Source organism: Triturus cristatus, chromosome 1_2, assembly GCF_964204655.1.
Source record: "Triturus cristatus chromosome 1_2, aTriCri1.1, whole genome shotgun sequence".
NCBI classification, from domain to species: domain Eukaryota; kingdom Metazoa; phylum Chordata; class Amphibia; order Caudata; family Salamandridae; genus Triturus; species Triturus cristatus.
The window spans coordinates 224,485,835-224,502,903 of record NC_140580.1 but is presented as its reverse complement, the minus strand read 5'-3'; the positions used below and the strand labels follow the sequence as shown (position 1 = coordinate 224,502,903).

At 44.1% G+C, this 17,069-nt stretch overlaps 1 pseudogene; it reads left to right on the top strand.

Annotated features, from left to right (window-relative positions):
- LOC146867084 (uncharacterized) overlaps positions 1–17,069 on the top strand; it is a 66,306-nt pseudogene that overhangs the window by 36,444 nt on the left and 12,793 nt on the right.

Here is a 17,069-nt window from a genome sequence, read left to right as displayed (position 1 = left end):
ACCAGCCTTAGTGATGCTGAATGTATTTGCATTACAGACTGAAACCTGAAAACCCCACTCGCTTGTAAATACTGTGCATGATTATACATGGCAAGCACATGGGTGTGTGCTAAGAGTCTGCTTCTTCCCCCAAAAATTCGCTCCCCCTTTCCATCTAATGCAACTGTGAAATCACCAGAGCAATACGCAATAAATCTCTGCCTATAAATCCTCTCTGCACACAGAGTCATGTTTTCACATTAGTCCCAAAACGAAATTTCTTTGCCAATTTGAAAGCACACTTACTGCTCTTTTTTTTTTCGGGGCAAGTGAAAATCACTTTTACAGACTGACACATTATGAAACCACTTTTTTTGATTTATTTAAATGCACATGTCCAAACTGTTTTTTCAGACCACCACCATGTGTATTCTCGGTGACTGCCTACACTCCAGCAAGGGCAGCCAGCCTTAGTGATGCTGAATGTATTTGCATTACAGACTGAAACCTGAAAACCCCACTCGCTTGTAAATACTGTGCATGATTATACATGGCAAGCACATGGGTGTGTGCTAAGAGTCTGCTTCTTCCCCCAAAAATTTGCTCCCCCTTTCCATCTAATGCAACTGTGAAATCACCAGAGCAATACGCAATAAATCTCTGCCTATAATTCCTCTCTGCACACAGAGTCATGTTTTCACATTAGTCCCAAAACGAAATTTCTTTGCCAATTTGAAAGCACACTTACTGCTCTTTTTTTTTCGGGGCAAGTGAAAATCACTTTTACAGACTGACACATTATGAAACCACTTTTTTTGATTTATTTAAATGCACATGTCCAAACTGTTTTTTCAGACCACCACCATGTGTATTCTCGGTGACTGCCTACACTCCAGCAAGGGCAACCAGCCTTAGTGATGCTGAATGTATTTGCATTACTGAGTCCAACCTCAAACCCTTAAACTATTCTTTTTTTTTCCAGTACACCTTAATTTATTGTGAAAACACACTCCATATTATTTTACATGTTCCTCACATTTAAATTTCTCCCAAAACAGAAAATGATAAACGCAACTACAACAAAAACAATTTCCATTTCTATTATTCATTTCTTAAGTTACCACATACATCCCCTCTCAAACTGTAAACTCACCTTTAAAATTAGTTAGTTGTGAAAGAAATGTGACACTCAAACAGCAGATTATCAGAGCCAGGATCTCTGTTGTGTTCACCTCTCTCCTCTCAGCAGAACCAGATAATGGCAAACTTTCCCTCTATTTTTCCACACATATACATGTAAGTTTCAAATCTCAGTGCTTCCCCCTTTTTTTCAAATGTAATCACACATTTCTATTGGTTGAAAACCAACCCTTTTCCAAAAGTACCCTTCCCCCAACTTGACTTCTGCCTAGTACCCTTCCCCCAACTTGACTTCTGCCTGCTACCATAGCAACAGCTCATGGAACACTGCTGTGTTGAGTTAGGTCAGAAGTTCGCCAAACAATGTTTCAATTCCACAGAGCAAGAGTGCTTGACTTTTCAAACCTAACAGCAAATCCATAGTACTGTTCTTTGGTTACACATTTTTTTGTACCAATACAAAACATGCTTCTATTAATTTACACATACAGCCTAGTTTTTATTCTAGAATGGTATGAAACAGCCAATCAGTTCTTTTTGTTTTGAAAAAAATATGTATGCCTCCATTTCCAAACTGTCTTTCTTTTCATATTGCCATTCTACTGAAAGACACCTCCTGAGTGCATCCAGATCTCCTTTGAAGATGTTCACAGTGTGGATTGTAGGGCACAGCTATGTCTTCTGGAGTGAAAAGTTTGCAGAGAAAACAGATATGGTGAGAGACCTTGCTTTGCCAAATGTAGACATTAAATGGATTGGTCAGAGAGGGTTAAAGTGGCACCAATTGATGCCATTGGTGAAATCCTTCATGCAAATCCAACACCCTGACCTCATAATAGTGCACTGTGGTGGCAATGACCTAGGCACTTTGACTGGGGTAGGTCTGGAAATGCTTATGAAGGACACCTTTGCACAACTGTTTTCACTTTTCCCTAAAACTGCCTTTGTGTTTTCCAACATATGCCAAAGGCAAAAATGGAACTGGTCCAATCATTTCTGTCCACAGATTGACAAAGCAAGAAAGCACGTCAACAAATCTGTTTCTGCTTTCCTCCGTGACTATGGTATGGGTGCCATTTACCACAACAACTTGCGTTATGACATGCAAGACATTTATAGAGGAGATGGTGTGCACTTCAATGATGAAGGGAACAGAGTCTTCCTTTTGAACCTTAGACTCTGCATCGGTACTTACTTGTAGGTACCACTAAAAAAATGACTTCATAAACACAACAGCTCTTTTTAGAGCTCCCTAATATCTAAACTCTTAAATCTGCTTTTCATTTATTTATTTTTATTTTTTTTACAGTACGCTTACCGTAAGCTTACCGTACGCGTACCCCGTGATTTTTTTAAAAATCAATAAATGTTTTTTTTGTACTTTTCTGTCCTTCTTTGACCCCCTTACAAATGTTAGGGGGTCTGTAACTCTCCTCATTGCCCCCTTTTCTTGTTTTCACTCTTTTTTTTCAGAGTGAAATACACAAAATGGCGGCCGCCGCTTCCTGGTTTCGGCCGATTCGAATGTTTACTAAGATCTAAGAGCCAATCAGAATCGCGCTCGCGCACGCCACCGTACGCTTACGGTAAGCGTACGGTAAGCGTACCGTAAGCGGGCTCAGATATATATATTGATTTAAAGGCTATTTTCTCAGAATCTACTGAACAGATTTACACCAAACCTACAAAAGGCACTTCCTTGACCTAGGGACTACCTCTCTGCCAAATTTCGAGTAATTCTGTTCAGCCGTTCGGGCTGTAGCTCGTTCTAAAGGTCCTATGGAAAAATGCATGGGAAAAACGCGTTTTGGGACCCCCCTTTTATCTCAGCCCCCGCTTGACGGATCCCCCCGAGACTTTCAGGGTAGGAGCGGAGCGTAGCGCCCCACCTATTTTGAGAAATTCGCGAGGATTCATCGACCGGCGCCAAAGTTATTCAAAATAGAATGTTGCGGATTTCCTATGGAAAAGGGGTCCTAACTATAACTACCTACTGGCGACCGCCAGTAGGTAATATATATATATATATATATATATATATATATATATATATATATATATATATATATATATATATATATATATATATATATATATATATATATATATACATATATATATATATATATATATATATATATATTCACTGAAAAAACCATAGGTTTCGGGGGTGTTATAGTTAGCTGGACTTTTCACTTGTACAAAACCATTGAAATTCCTCCGTTATAGTTAGTTCAGCTAACTATAACTCGCGCGCCCGCAATGCACTGCTGATGACGTCACATATTACATCACTCATGACATGGTCAGTGACATCACTCATGACATCACTGATGACATCTCAAATGACATCACTGATGACATCATCCAGTGAATGTGTGTTTTTCTGAAAATTAAATATGTTTTATATATGTATATCTCAAGGTCGATGGAAGAATAAATGGGTATATAAGTGTCTAAATGGATGATTTGTTTTTGAAAAATTGATTGTGTAACTGACTGATTAAGTGTATCATAGTGAATACATGGCTTAGTGAGTAATGTTTAAATATGTAAATATCTGTATCAGTCTCTCACTTTGTGTATAAGTGGCTGCATGGGTTGGTGAGTAGCTACATGGGTGTCTATATAGGTTATTAGTTGGTTTTTTGAGTATCAGTCTGAGTGTCTGCATGGTTCGGTGGGGGGTATTACGTAGTGCATAGGTGCATGAATGAGTGACTCACTGTTTGTATGTGTTGAACACAGCATGTGTGCAGGACTGTATGGGTGGATGAGTGTGTGTATGGGTGTGTTAGTGAGTGAATGACTGTCTCAATAGTGTCTTTATGAGTAACTACATATGTTTTAAACTAGTATATGTGACTATTGGTGTATATATGTGAGTATATGTGAGAGTGAGAGATTGAAAGAGTTCCTGTATGAATAAGTATGTGTTTCTATAAGTGATTGTTTAAAAGACTAAGTATGTGTAAGTTTCCGTAGAATTAAGTATGGTGGTGTGTGTATAACTGTATATGCAAGTAAATGTATGTTTGATTCTTTATTAGCATGAGTGACTATGTGTGTGAGTAACTCTATGGATGAGTGGCATTGTGTAACAGGATGTATAGGTGTATGAGTACATATGATGAGTGAGTACATGTATGAGTGACTGTATAGGACTGTTGGTGAATGAATGGATGTGTATGTGGATCTTAGAATTACTGAAGAGGTTGTTGTAACTGGTATTGGTATGTCCATTGTTTTGAAAATTTTAGTCTCTATTTTTGAATGTGTGTATCAAAGGTTATATTAGGGTGAGAGGAGGTCTGCCACTCTATCACAAGGATGATGTCATCAGTGATGTCATCAGTGATGTCATTTGAGATGTCATCAGTGATGTCATGAGTGATGTCACTGACCATGTCATGAGTGATGTAATATGTGACGTCATCAGCAGTGCATTGCGGGCGCGCGAGTTATAGTTAGCTGAACTAACTATAACGGAGGAATTTCAATGGTTTTGTACAAGTGAAAAGTCCAGCTAACTATAACACCCCTGAAACCTATGGTTTTTTCAGTGAATTTCTGAGGTTTTTTAAATGCTAATTCCTAACTATAACGTGCCTGAAACCTATGGTTTTTTCTGTGAATTTCAAAGGTTTTTTAAATGCTAATTTCTAACTATGCCTACAGAGATAGGACATGTGAAGAAAGAAGAAAAAATGCACAGAAAGAAACAAAAGAAGTGCAGAAAGAAGCAACAGAAGTCCTCAAATACGAAGATAAGTGCAGGAAGAAGGATAACGTGCAGAAAGAACAAAAAGAAGAGCAGAAAGAAGCCTTGTTGCAAAATCATCCTGTACCCTCAACTTTTTCAGACGGATACTGGTGGTAACTGAGTCTGACTAACCAGTCCTAGAGCCAGTGCTATGTTAAAAGACACTTAGAATACAGTGAAAACACCTACATACACTAGGGAACATTATGCGTTGGGGTCCCCCTGTGATTAGCATGACCTCCTCTGTAAGCCCCTAGTGTATAATAGGGCATGGGGATTAAAACTACCTCTTAAAACAGGCCACTGGGCGTTTTTGCACACGTTAACTCAGGCCCCGTCCCCTCCCTTCACCACTGTGTAAACACGCCCTGTGTCCATTTTTAGTTGGGAGATTAAGTTCATTTGAATCCTGAGGGTCCCTAGGGTCCAACTAGCCCACTAGGTACCTCCAGTAAGTGCCACAGAGCTGCGTTGCAGAGAGGTGTAAAAAGTGGCACGGCCTGGACCACCTCTCTGCAATGCAGCTCAGTGGCGCTTACTGGAAGCACTTGGTGGGCTAGTTAGCCCCCAGGGGCCCTCAGTATTGAAGGGAAATTATATCCCCAATTTAAAACGTGCCATAGTGCGTGTTTGCACACGTCACCTCATGCCCCGTCCCCTCCCTTCACCACTGTGTAAACGCGCCCTGTGGCTGTTCTAAGTTGAGAGATTAAGTCCCCCTGAATCCTAAGGGTCCCTAGGGTCAAACTAGACCACTAGGTACCTCCAGTAAGCGCCACAGAGCTGCGTTGCAGAGAGGTGTAAAAAGGGGCTTGGCCTCAGAACACCTGGCTGCAGCGCAGCTCCCTGGCGCATACTGGAGATGCCTGTTGGGGGCGCATTTGCAGAGTGCTGCACGGAGGGGGCATGGCCTCCGGCATGATGCCAGTCTTTTATTTATTTTAGTTTTTTAAGAAGGGGGGCTGTTTGGTTCCCCTTCTTATTCTAATTTATTGGCCCTGATGACCCCATCCCCCAGGGCCAGTCTCCTAATTATATTTTTTTGACCCCAATCCCCACTGTTTTTTATTATTTTTAAAAAATATATATTTATAGACACACCTAGGACATGCTGGACAAACCGTACGTACCTATCACCATGACGATTTGCGTGATATTCATTAAAAGGCGACTATGCATGCAATTAATCCACGTGGAATGTATTTACACCACTAGTGAAGCTCTGACATGTCTGATGCCCTACCGTGCCTAATCCTGGTAGACACCCTTGTCATTTATTTATACAAACATGGGTAGCTATTGACGGGCACATTTAATACACATGCACACCAAGCCATTCAAAGGGGATTCGACAAAAATTCGACCAAAACTATGCAAGAAACCCCCCTCACGGTTAATAAAACACACATCCACTGCCGGATGTGTAATACTTTTTATTTTACTCTCTGGAAAGGGGACGAACATCACTTGAGAGTCACAGCGTGCTCCTGACAGAGCCCAATGCTGTGTTACACCCACCATTGCCTGCCGAGTGCCACACACCTCTGTGTTGTATTCCACTAGCTAGTGCATATGCTATGACACTCTCTAGCCCATGTGCACTGTAACACCACCCCGTGAATATGTCATGCCACACTTGTCTTCGCACGGGTTATATTGCCCCATCTAACGTGCCTTTCTCGATGCCTATGTTATAACGCACAGTGCTATGCCATACATATTACAATCTGGGATCCATATCTTTGTCACAGTGCATATGCAACATTACACTCCCCAGCACATATTTTATATTACAACTTTAGAGACTAGTTAGGTTACACAACACTGCCCTGTGCATATTACACTCCAAGGCGCATATCGCATAGCACGCGCTAGTGCCTGTGCTATCTCGCGCTCTCCAATGAATCTGTCATTGCGCACAATGTATTGCATATTATTTTTCACGCCCGGTTCATCTTATATCACACTTTTTGGTGCATAGTTTATACCATACACTATATCTAGTTTTCATTTTCAATCGTGCTCTCAGGACTATGTTCTATATAACACTGTGTTCACCTACCCTTTTCACGGGCATTACATTTTGCGATAGGGGGTGGAGGGTCAGGGGGTGTTTCTGCCAAGTGAGCCCGGAGTCACAGTCACAAACGTCCTCTTCTTCCTGAATAAAAGTGAGATTATGCTGCATACTTGTTCATATTTTAAGTAGTTCGCACAGACACAATGTTTTAAAAACAATAAAGTTCCTAATACCCGCCTTCTCTGAACAGTTAGCTTGCTGCCCCATCCCCTTCCTCCCTATCCTCTGTTGTGTGAATCCATGGACTAGCCTCCTCCCTCCTGCCATGCATGGTCTGATGTGCTGCCACTGCCCTCAATTTAGTATGATGTACCAGTCCACTCCTCCTGCCCTCCATTGCCCAATTCTATGCCCCATCATTGACCTCCTGCTTAAACTCTGTGCTTAGCTTGCTGCCCCTATTCTCCTTCCCCCTGCCCTCCGATGTCTTTGTGCATGCCCCTGCTCCATCCTTTTTGCCCACCATGTCCCATGGACCTGCCACTCCTATCTACTCTGAGTGTTCTGTTGAGCTGCCACTCCCCTCCCACCTGCCTAGCATTGTCAGATGACTGTAACCTGTCCCTGCCACCTCCACCCTGCCTGTCCACATGCCATGCCCCTATCCTCTTCCTCCTGTCCTACATGGTCCATTGTACTGCCACACACTTCTGCCCTCCCTGGTCTGTTGTGCTGCAACTGCTCCTCCTGCCTGCCCCGTGTGGTCTGTTGTGAGGTCCCTTCCCCTGAACTTTCTTGTCTGTGCACAGGTCCTGACCCTTCCTTCTATCCTTCATCGTCCTTTGTGCATGCCCCTCCACCCTCCTTCTTGCCCATCATAGCCATTGTGCTGCCACTAACCCTCCCACTTGCCATGCATGGTCTTCTGTGCTGCCATGGCCCCTCCCACCTTCCCTGTGTGGTCAGTTAGCTGCCCCTGACCCCCTCCCACCTTCCCTCCATGGTCTGTGTGTATGCCATCACAGTCTCACTGTTGCTCTTCATGGTGTGTCTTGCTTCTAGTGCCCATCCTGCCTGACCTCCATGGCTATCTTGCTGCTCCTGCCCTGCCCCCTTGCCCCCAGCCCTACTCCCTCCCTCCTGGCTTGTCTGTTCCATTGTAATGCCCCTGATCCGTCCCTCCTGCCCTTTATGGTCTGTTATACTGCAGCTTTCTCTCCTGTCTGTCCATTATGGTCAGCTAGCTACCATTGCCTCTTGCCCCTCTGTTCTCTGTTGTCCATGTGCATGGTCCTGTCCCCTCCCTCTTGCTTTCTATGGATTGTTGTGCTGCACTCCCGTCCTGCATGCCCTGTGTGGTGTATTGTGCTGCTGCAAACCCTGATGCCTGCCCTGCAGGGTCAGTTTGGTGCACCTCTCCATGTCCCTCCTGTCCTCTATTATCCAAGTCCATGACCCTATCCCATTTCCTTCCATGATCCAATGTACCATACTTGCGAAGATTTTGAACTTGGTAAGAGGGAGATTTTGAAAAAAAACTGGGGTATTGATTTTCCCCTTTGAGTTACATTGAAAAAGAGGATATTGTAGACAGGAGACAGATCAAATAAAGCCCATTTGAGCTTAAAAACATTGGACGTTTCCTGGCTGAATCGGGTCTGTTGGCATGTATGGTTGTACTACCATTGCCTCTTCCTTCTGCCCACAATGGTCTATTACATTGCCACAGCCTTGAAGGAGGGTAGATTTTGTATCACAGGGGCCCCCTGGCCCGTTCTGTCCACACCTGAAGTATGAGACCCTTGTCCTTGCCCTGCCAGCTGCATTTGTAGGCCGTATTAAATTGACCAGCGGGTCCTGTGTTGCTATATAATTATCCTGAGACATCCTTACCACTCAGCCAGCATAAAACCCCTGTGTAGGCCCTTCTGTTCAATATGTAGGCCTCTTTGTTAAATTGACCATAGCTCTGCAATTTTAGTGTATAGCAGTCTGAAGGCAGGTCTGCGAGGCCTTCTGATCCAAACTAGTAGCCCCCACCCTACCCGAGTGCTCGGTATCAAAGTTCAACATCCCCCTGAAGCTGTCGACATACAGTAGGCTGCATCTTGGACTGGTACTTGCTTCCTGGGCAGGTTTCCCGCTTTTAAGGAAGTGGCAACCGCAGAGCGTCAAGTTAGGAGAACTGAGGAGATTTTATACATGAATATATTGAATTCCCGTACAATACCCATTATTTTCTGCTTGCTCTATGGAACTTACGATAAGCGATTGGCCTGAGAGACTGACCTTTTCACCCAGTCCATTGTCAGCATTAAGTGGGTAAATGATGAAATGTCTGGTAAAATCTGCAGACGAAGCTTTTGGGTAGCATACGTAGGTAGATGTAGCGTGCAAAGGAGCCCACAAAATGATATAAAAAGGGAGCACCCACAGATATCGACGGACTACCTCGCCGTCTGTATGTAGGTTAACAGGCAGTGCAGGTTTTCCCCAAGAGCTGGGAGCTCTTGTCTTCCTTTGCTTAAAATGTCTTGCTCTGCTTTGCTTGAAGTATCTTATTCTATTTTACCTATGTGAAATGTCATGTTATGTTTAACCATTGTTCTCTTTACTTTTGCATTTAAAAGATTTTGTATTGTAATTGCAGGAATGCTTGCTCTAAGAGTAAACGTGAGTGTTCCTAGGTAACATTTTCCTTGGTGTAACTTGTTTCTCATGATGCATTTATAGATGTGTTTTCTCTCTCTCTCTGTCAGTACATTAATTGAGATACAGAGAATATTATGACAGCTGTATGATTATCTGGATTCTGTATTTTGTACTTTATGTCTCTATTCTGCGGTTTCTTTGAAGTTGCATCTTCTCATTAAACTGCCATTGTATTCTGCCTCCAATTCCATGTCTCATATGTCTGTTTTCTTCATTTTTGGAGCAAGCGTTCCTAGGCACCCCGGCTCAAATTAAGGTGCCCCTTTTGTCCCTGACTCACTCTCCTGCTCAGTTCTGTGGTGGCTCCCGGGGATCTGGGGACCGCCCCTAGCTTCCTTGACCCGTAATAGATCTTCCCTCCAACAGCCTCTCTTGCAAGTCCTGTATTGTTGGTTTGTTGCCCCTGCCCCCCTTTCCACTGCCCTCCATAGTCTGTTGTGCTTCCACGGCCCTTCCTGCCTGCTCAGTGTGGTTAAATTGTTGCCTTTGCACCCTCCTACCTGCCTTCAATTTTCAGAGTCCGTGCCCCTGGCCTCTGCCTCTCAACAGTATCCTAATGAACAACTAGATTGCTAACATTCTATATTTATTACAAAAGTGTGGAACGCCTGACATCATCTTGATGTAATCAAAACTGTAATACCTAGAGCATTTCCTTTAGAAATTACATATATGAGAGGGTCTTATTGGCATCAAAATTATGGTTAGTGCTCTAAAAGACTAAAATAAGGACATATTTTCTGAGTTTTCAAATAGCGACAAAGCACTTTTAAATTATTTGTTATCTTTATGTTTTTTTATCCAGTTGACCACTTGATTAAACGTTGCACTTAGGGGAGAGGATGTGGTGTTACTTCCAGAACTGCAGACTTTGCAACTGGGGAACCAGGTTGAAGTTTCTGCTTCAGCTCGACATTCTGTGATTCTGGTCAAATCACTTAGTCTCCCCATGTCTACAACCAAAATGAATTTGTTCTTGTGTGATGTAACCAATGCTCATGTAAAGCACTCCAATACCTGACAAGTCTGCACTATATAACACTGCAAAAACACAAAATAATAAGTGTTTTGCACACTTCTGTCATTGGGCTATATTTGGGCTACATCTGGGTGATTTTGGGCTACATTTGGGCTCTTTTGTCTCCGGTGGCCATCTTGGGAGATTTATTTGTTATGAAGTTTCCTAATTTCCTCATGTACTGCAGTCTCCTCAGTAGGAAATGCTTTCAGTTTTTTACTTTGATTCCATCATGAAGGTATTCAGATATGTCACACATTTGCCATAAATTCTGAATGTTAGCACTCTAGTTGCTCATTAGATCACTGTAGTAAAACTACTGCACCATGGAAGTCTGCTCCTGGTATTAAAAGTGCATGTTTCAGTCTGCATGTCAGAATTTTTTAATGAAATAGAAGAGGATTTGAGAAGTCACTCAAAATGTGCCCTCATTTTCTTTCTTCAGCATTAATCATAATTTCTATGGCAAAATGAACCTCCTCATTGTGTTCCTTTTTAAATTAAATGTTTTAAGTGTTACCAGTTTATTCCAATCAAGATGGCTTCAGGTGTGCCTTACTTTTGTCATAATGAAGACAGTAAGCGCTCTAGTTGTTTTTAAGAACATTCTGGGACATTCTGTCATTGGGCTATACTTGGGCTACATCTGGGTGATATTTGGGCTACATTTGGGCTCTTTTGTCTCTGGTGGCCATCTTGGGAGACTTATTTGTTATGAAGTTTCCTAATTTCCTCATTTACTGCAGTCTCCTCAGTAGGAAATACTTTCAGTTTTTTACTTTGATTCCATCAAGAAGGCATTCAGATGTGTCACACATTTGCCCTAAATTCAGAATGTTAGCACTCTTTTTGCTCATTAGATCACTGTAGTAAAGCTACTGCTCACCAGGGAAAACTGCTGCTGGTATTGAAAGTGCATGTTTCAGTCTGCATGTCAGAATTTTTTAATGAAATAGAAGAGGATTTGAGAAGTCACTCAAAATGTGCCCTAATTTTTCTTTCTGCAGCACTAATCATACTTTTTATGGAAAAATGAACCCCCTCATTTTGTTCCTTTTTAAATTAACTGTTTTAAGAGTTACCACTTTAATCCAAGCAAGATGGCTTCAGGTGTGCCATACGTTTATCATAAGTAGGACTGTTAGCGCTCTAGTAGTTCTTTGGAACACTCTGGGAAGCTGCAGTAGAACACAAAGGAATCAACTGACAGTCTCTGCCCTTGTTGGATGTACATGTTTTACTGAGAATGTCAGACTTCATTCTCACATGACTGAGAAAGATAATGTGAATTTACAGAAAATAAGCTCTCAGTTTAGCCTATAGATCACCTTCCAAACCTCTGTGGTAAAAGCATGAGAAAATATTTTTCTCTCAATCATGATATCCCAGCAGAAGGCTTTTTCACATGGTGAAATCACCTTAGAACATACCACAATTCCTAAAATGAGTATGGTACCATCAACAAATGATTTATAATGTAACTAAAGTCTTAAAACCTTCTATTAACTGCAATGCTTTTTAATGAGGTGCTATCATGTATATTGGTCCCAAGATGGCTGCCAACACTTCTTGGATGAAGTGCTGACAGCCAATCAGATCTCAGGATGAGATGTGTGGTTAGGCTCCGCCCACATATATATATGCTTTTAAATGCTATTTTCTCAGGAAATACTGAACAGATTTACACCAGACCTGCAAAAGGCACTTCCTTGACCTTATGGCTACCTCTCTGCCAAATTTCAAGTAATTCTGTTCAGCCGTTCGGGCTGTAGCTGTGTCTAAAGGTCCTATGGAAAAATGCATGGGAAAACGCGTTTTGGGACCCCCCTTTTTTCTCGGCCCCTGCTTGACGAATCCCCCCGAGACTTTCAGGGTAGGAGCGGAGCGTAGCGCCCCACCTATTTTGAAAATTTCGCGAGGATTCGTCGACCGGCGCCAAAGTTATTCCAAATAGAATGTTGCGGATTTCCTATGGAAACAGGGTCCTAACTATAACTACCTACTGGCGACCGCCAGTAGGTAATATATATATATACATATTTAAGACAGGGATTCTCAGACCCTGAGATGGCACCGCGTTTTAAGTGTCCCGGTAATGTCTGAGAATGTGGCCTGATATATATATATATATATATATATATATATATATATATATATATATATATATATATATATATATATATATCTACTGGCGGTCGCCAGTAGATAGTTATAGTTAGGACCGTGTTTCCATAGGAAATCCGCAACATTCTATTTGGAATAACTTTGGCACCGGTTGACGAATCCTCGCGAAATTTTCAAAATAGGTGGGGCGCTCCACTCCGCTCCTACCCTGAAAGTCTCGGGGGGATTCGTCAAGCGGGGGCTGAGAAAAAAGGGGGGTCCCAAAACGCGTTTTCCCCATGCAATTTTCCATAGGGACCTTTAGTCCAAGGTACAGCCCGAACGGCTGAACCGAATTACTTGAAATTTGGCAGAGAGGTAGTCCTCAGCTCAGGGATGTGCCTTTTGCATATATGGAGTCAATCTGTTCAGTAGTTCCTGAGAAAATTGCAGTTAAAAGCACATACATATCTATAGCCGCGCACCGTGCGCGCACCGTACACGCACCGTGCGTGCACCGTGCGAGCACCCTAACGTGCGCGAGCGTAATTCTGATTGGTGTTTACATGTTAGTCAACATTCGAATCGGTCGAAATCAGGAAGTGTCGGCCGCCATTTTGTTTGTTTTCAGTGCGAGAGTGAAAAAGGAAGGTGGCGAACGTGAAAAGAGGGCAGGGTAGAGAGTTCCTGACCCCCTAGCCTTTGTCAGGGGGTCCCTGAAGGACCCCGAAGGCAGAAAAAAACATTTTAATTTTTTTTTTTTTAAATCGCGGTGGTGCGCGCACGGTGAAAAACCAAAAAAATAATAATACATACATAACTTAGCATTTAAAAAACCGTACAAATTCACTGAAAAAACCATAGGTTTCACACACGTTATAGTTAGGAATTAGCATTTAAAAATCTTGCAAATTCACTTAAAAAACCAGAGGTTTCACACATGTTATAGTTAGGTGGATATTTCACTCGTAAAAAAACCAATGAAATTCCCCCGTTATAGTTAGTTCAGATAACTATAACTCGCGCGGCCGCCACTCTATCACAAGGATGATGCCATCAGTGATGTCATGAGTGATGCCACTGACCATGTCATGAGTGATATAATATGTGACGTCATCAGCAGTGGATTGCGGGCGCGTGAGTTATAGTTATCTGAACTAACTATAACGGGGGAATTTCATTGGTTTTTTACGAGTGAAATATCCACCTAACTATAACATGTGTGAAACCTATGGTTTTTTAAGTGAATTTGTATATATATATATATATATATTTTCCAAAACTCCGCTGCTCCTCCTCTTTGCAAAGAAAACGGAACAGACCACAGAGATATGCCTCATTTTTCATAATTTATTTAGGGTGCAAATCTAAGCTCCTGTATCAAGGGTTTGGGGTGATTCGACAAGCATGGGCTGAGAAAAAAGGGGGGACCCAAAACGCTTTGCCGCCCATGTAATTTCCATAGGAAACTTTAGACAAAGCTAACAGCCCGAACTGCCGAACGGAATTACACCAAATTTGGCAAAATGGTAGGTCTTGGTTCAGAAAGAGCCCTTTTTGTTAAATGGTGTTAATCCATTCAGTAGTTCGTGAGAAATTCAAAAAAGAAAAAATAGCAATATCTGAGCACCGAGGAGGATTCGTGACCCCTCCCGAGCACGAGCTCAATTCTGATTGGCTGCCAACATTCCAAACCAGGAAGTGTTGGCAGCCATCTTGTGACTTGGTAACCGAGTCACAAGAAATCAGTAAACAAAAACATGAAAAAGAAGAAAAGGGAGCAGGGTAGAAACACCCTGACCCCCTAGGCCTGCTCAGGGGACTCCCAGGGCCAAAAAAAGCTTTTTTTTTTAAACGGCAGTATTCGCGTTGGGGTAGTGAATCCTGCCGTTAAAATAAAAATAAAAACGAAGCACGTGCTCCCACGCTTCATTTTAATGAGGCCCCTGGGTGGGCCAAGTCCCGGGGGCTATATCAAAACAGATAGCAGAGGCCCACAGGGCCCCCACAGCCCCGGGGACTGCCACCTCCCTGGGGCTATGGTAATTATGTGTGGGGGCACGCACCCCCCGCAGCCCCGGGGACCGCCACCTCCCGGGGCTTCTTTTTAAATGAATGATTGTCGCCTTCATCCCTCTCGGCCTTTGAAGTGTTAATGGACCTGGAGAGGTGCCACTTCACACCTCGGCCCTAAGGATAAAGTTGGGGGCACGCTGGCCCCTTGCAGCATTCCCCAACCCACTAGAAGACAAGGACTTTTCTCAGACGTCCCAGCTCCGGCCCTATGACTAGCTCCTGCCTCTAGACTGCGAGCTCCAGCCGCAGATGAGCTACCCTGACTCCAGGGAGCCTCTCCCTGGCATCCTCCACCAACTCCTACAGCCTTTCGCCACCATACCTCCAGTTTACCTTACCTATGGAGGTCTACGGAGGTTTCTGCGAGCCAGTGCCAGACATGCCAAGGCGTGGGCCTTGACAACCTCAGCTGGTCAGAGACAGGAAAGGCAAGAGCAGCAAGGTGGCCGGCAGCCAGAGATAAAGCAAAAGCGAGAGGGAGAAGATGAGAATGAGAAATCTGTCAAAGGCCCCACAGGGCCTCAGAAGATACCTGCTCCCCTCGGTGGCCCCGGCGGGGAAGATCCTCACCAAAATCGAAACCCTGCAGCTGACCATCAGCTACATCTCGCATCTGTCCGAGCTGCTGGGGCTCAGCGAGGAGGCCCTGGTGAAGAGGAAGGAGGCCCAGGTGAGGAGGTGCAACCTGTGCCCAGAGGGCCTGGGGTACAGCCAGGTGAGGGCGCACCCAGCCTGTCTGTGTTCAGAGTCCAGCGCCGAAGGCAGACTCCCTTCTCAATACTGGGCCTTGCAAGCCACTGCTCTATGGCCATGAAAGGCCTGGCCAGACAGACTCCTGGTTCAACTCTTCCTGCTACTCATAAAGAAGTGCAGACTCACAGCAGCACCAGACACAAGCCTTGGCCCCTGGGCCGCAGCTCTCACCTCTGCACTATGGCGGTAAAACGAACACTCTATCTGTTATGCGCCACCATCCATACCTCGCATCTCCAGGCTGTGGTGAAATGTGGACCCTCCCTGTCACAAGCATGCAGAGCCCCCTCTCATCTCCTGACTATGGCAAAATGAGGACCATTTCTGGCGCATGTGTGCAGAGTCGCCGCTCTTCTCCTGGCTGTGGTGAAATGAGGATGCCTCCGCTCCAGAGTGCAGCCCAGCTCCCACTCCCCCATCAGTAACTACCTTACCCACGCCTCCCTGGGGTTGAACTGAGAGGCCCCTCAGATCTGCAGAAAGAGCAGCCCCTGGACTCTGACATGCTGCTCTTCTTCCCCAGAGACTTCAGCACTCCATGTACCCCGGAAGAGCTGGAGCTGAACCTCGAAGACGCCCCCTCGCCTGCGTCCACAAACCTAGGCTTCTGTCAGGCACGTCAGGTACGGTACCTTAAACACGTCCAAAACGTTTTTTTAATAAGGTTAAGAGTGTATCAGTGCCAACTAGGTGCTTATTCCGGAAGGGAGCAAATCGGATTGCACTAGCATGTTTATCTGTTTTTTGCATTAAAATATGAAATGCATTGCAAGAATAGTAATGGTGACGTTTACATAGCGCATCACGAGACTGCAATGTCTGTAGGCACTGACTGCAGGCTTTATCACCCTATCGAGAGGCACTTTCACATGCATTGCACCAGGCACTAATGTGTTCAGGAACTCAACCAGGGCAGTTATCAACACCAGGTTGTGCAGTCAGCATAACAATGGCCAGACCATTAATCTTCTGGATTATGACATTTGTGTTGATGTTAGGGAACAATGCGAGGGAAGAGATGGCAATGCCATGTATGAAGGTGGGGGGAGGGGGCACTGTGTGTTTCTAGGCAATGATGACCAATACTCGTGTGTATTCTCTGCCGGCCAGAGGGCGCGTTTGCAGAGTGGTGGAGAAAGGTGGAGTGGCCTGTGTCCACCTCTCTGCAATCCAGCTCTGTGGCTCTTACTGGAGGTACCTGGCGGGCAAGTTGGCCCCCAGGGACCCTCAGTATTCAAGGAGAATTAATCCCCCAAATTAGAACGCGCCAGGGGGTGCGTTTGCAGAGTGGTGGAGAAAGGGGGCGTGGCCTAATCTGAGAAGTTAGCAATCCTGCTGTGTTGGAATTACTGAAGGTAATAGGAGGAGTAGTTGGCCCCCAAGGTTGACGTTGGGGGCTAACTACCCCCTTGTTACCTCCAGTAAATCTCACACAGTGGCATTGCTTAGAGGTGTTCGGAGGCCACACTCACCTTTCTTCACTGCTCTGCAAACGTGACTGCTAT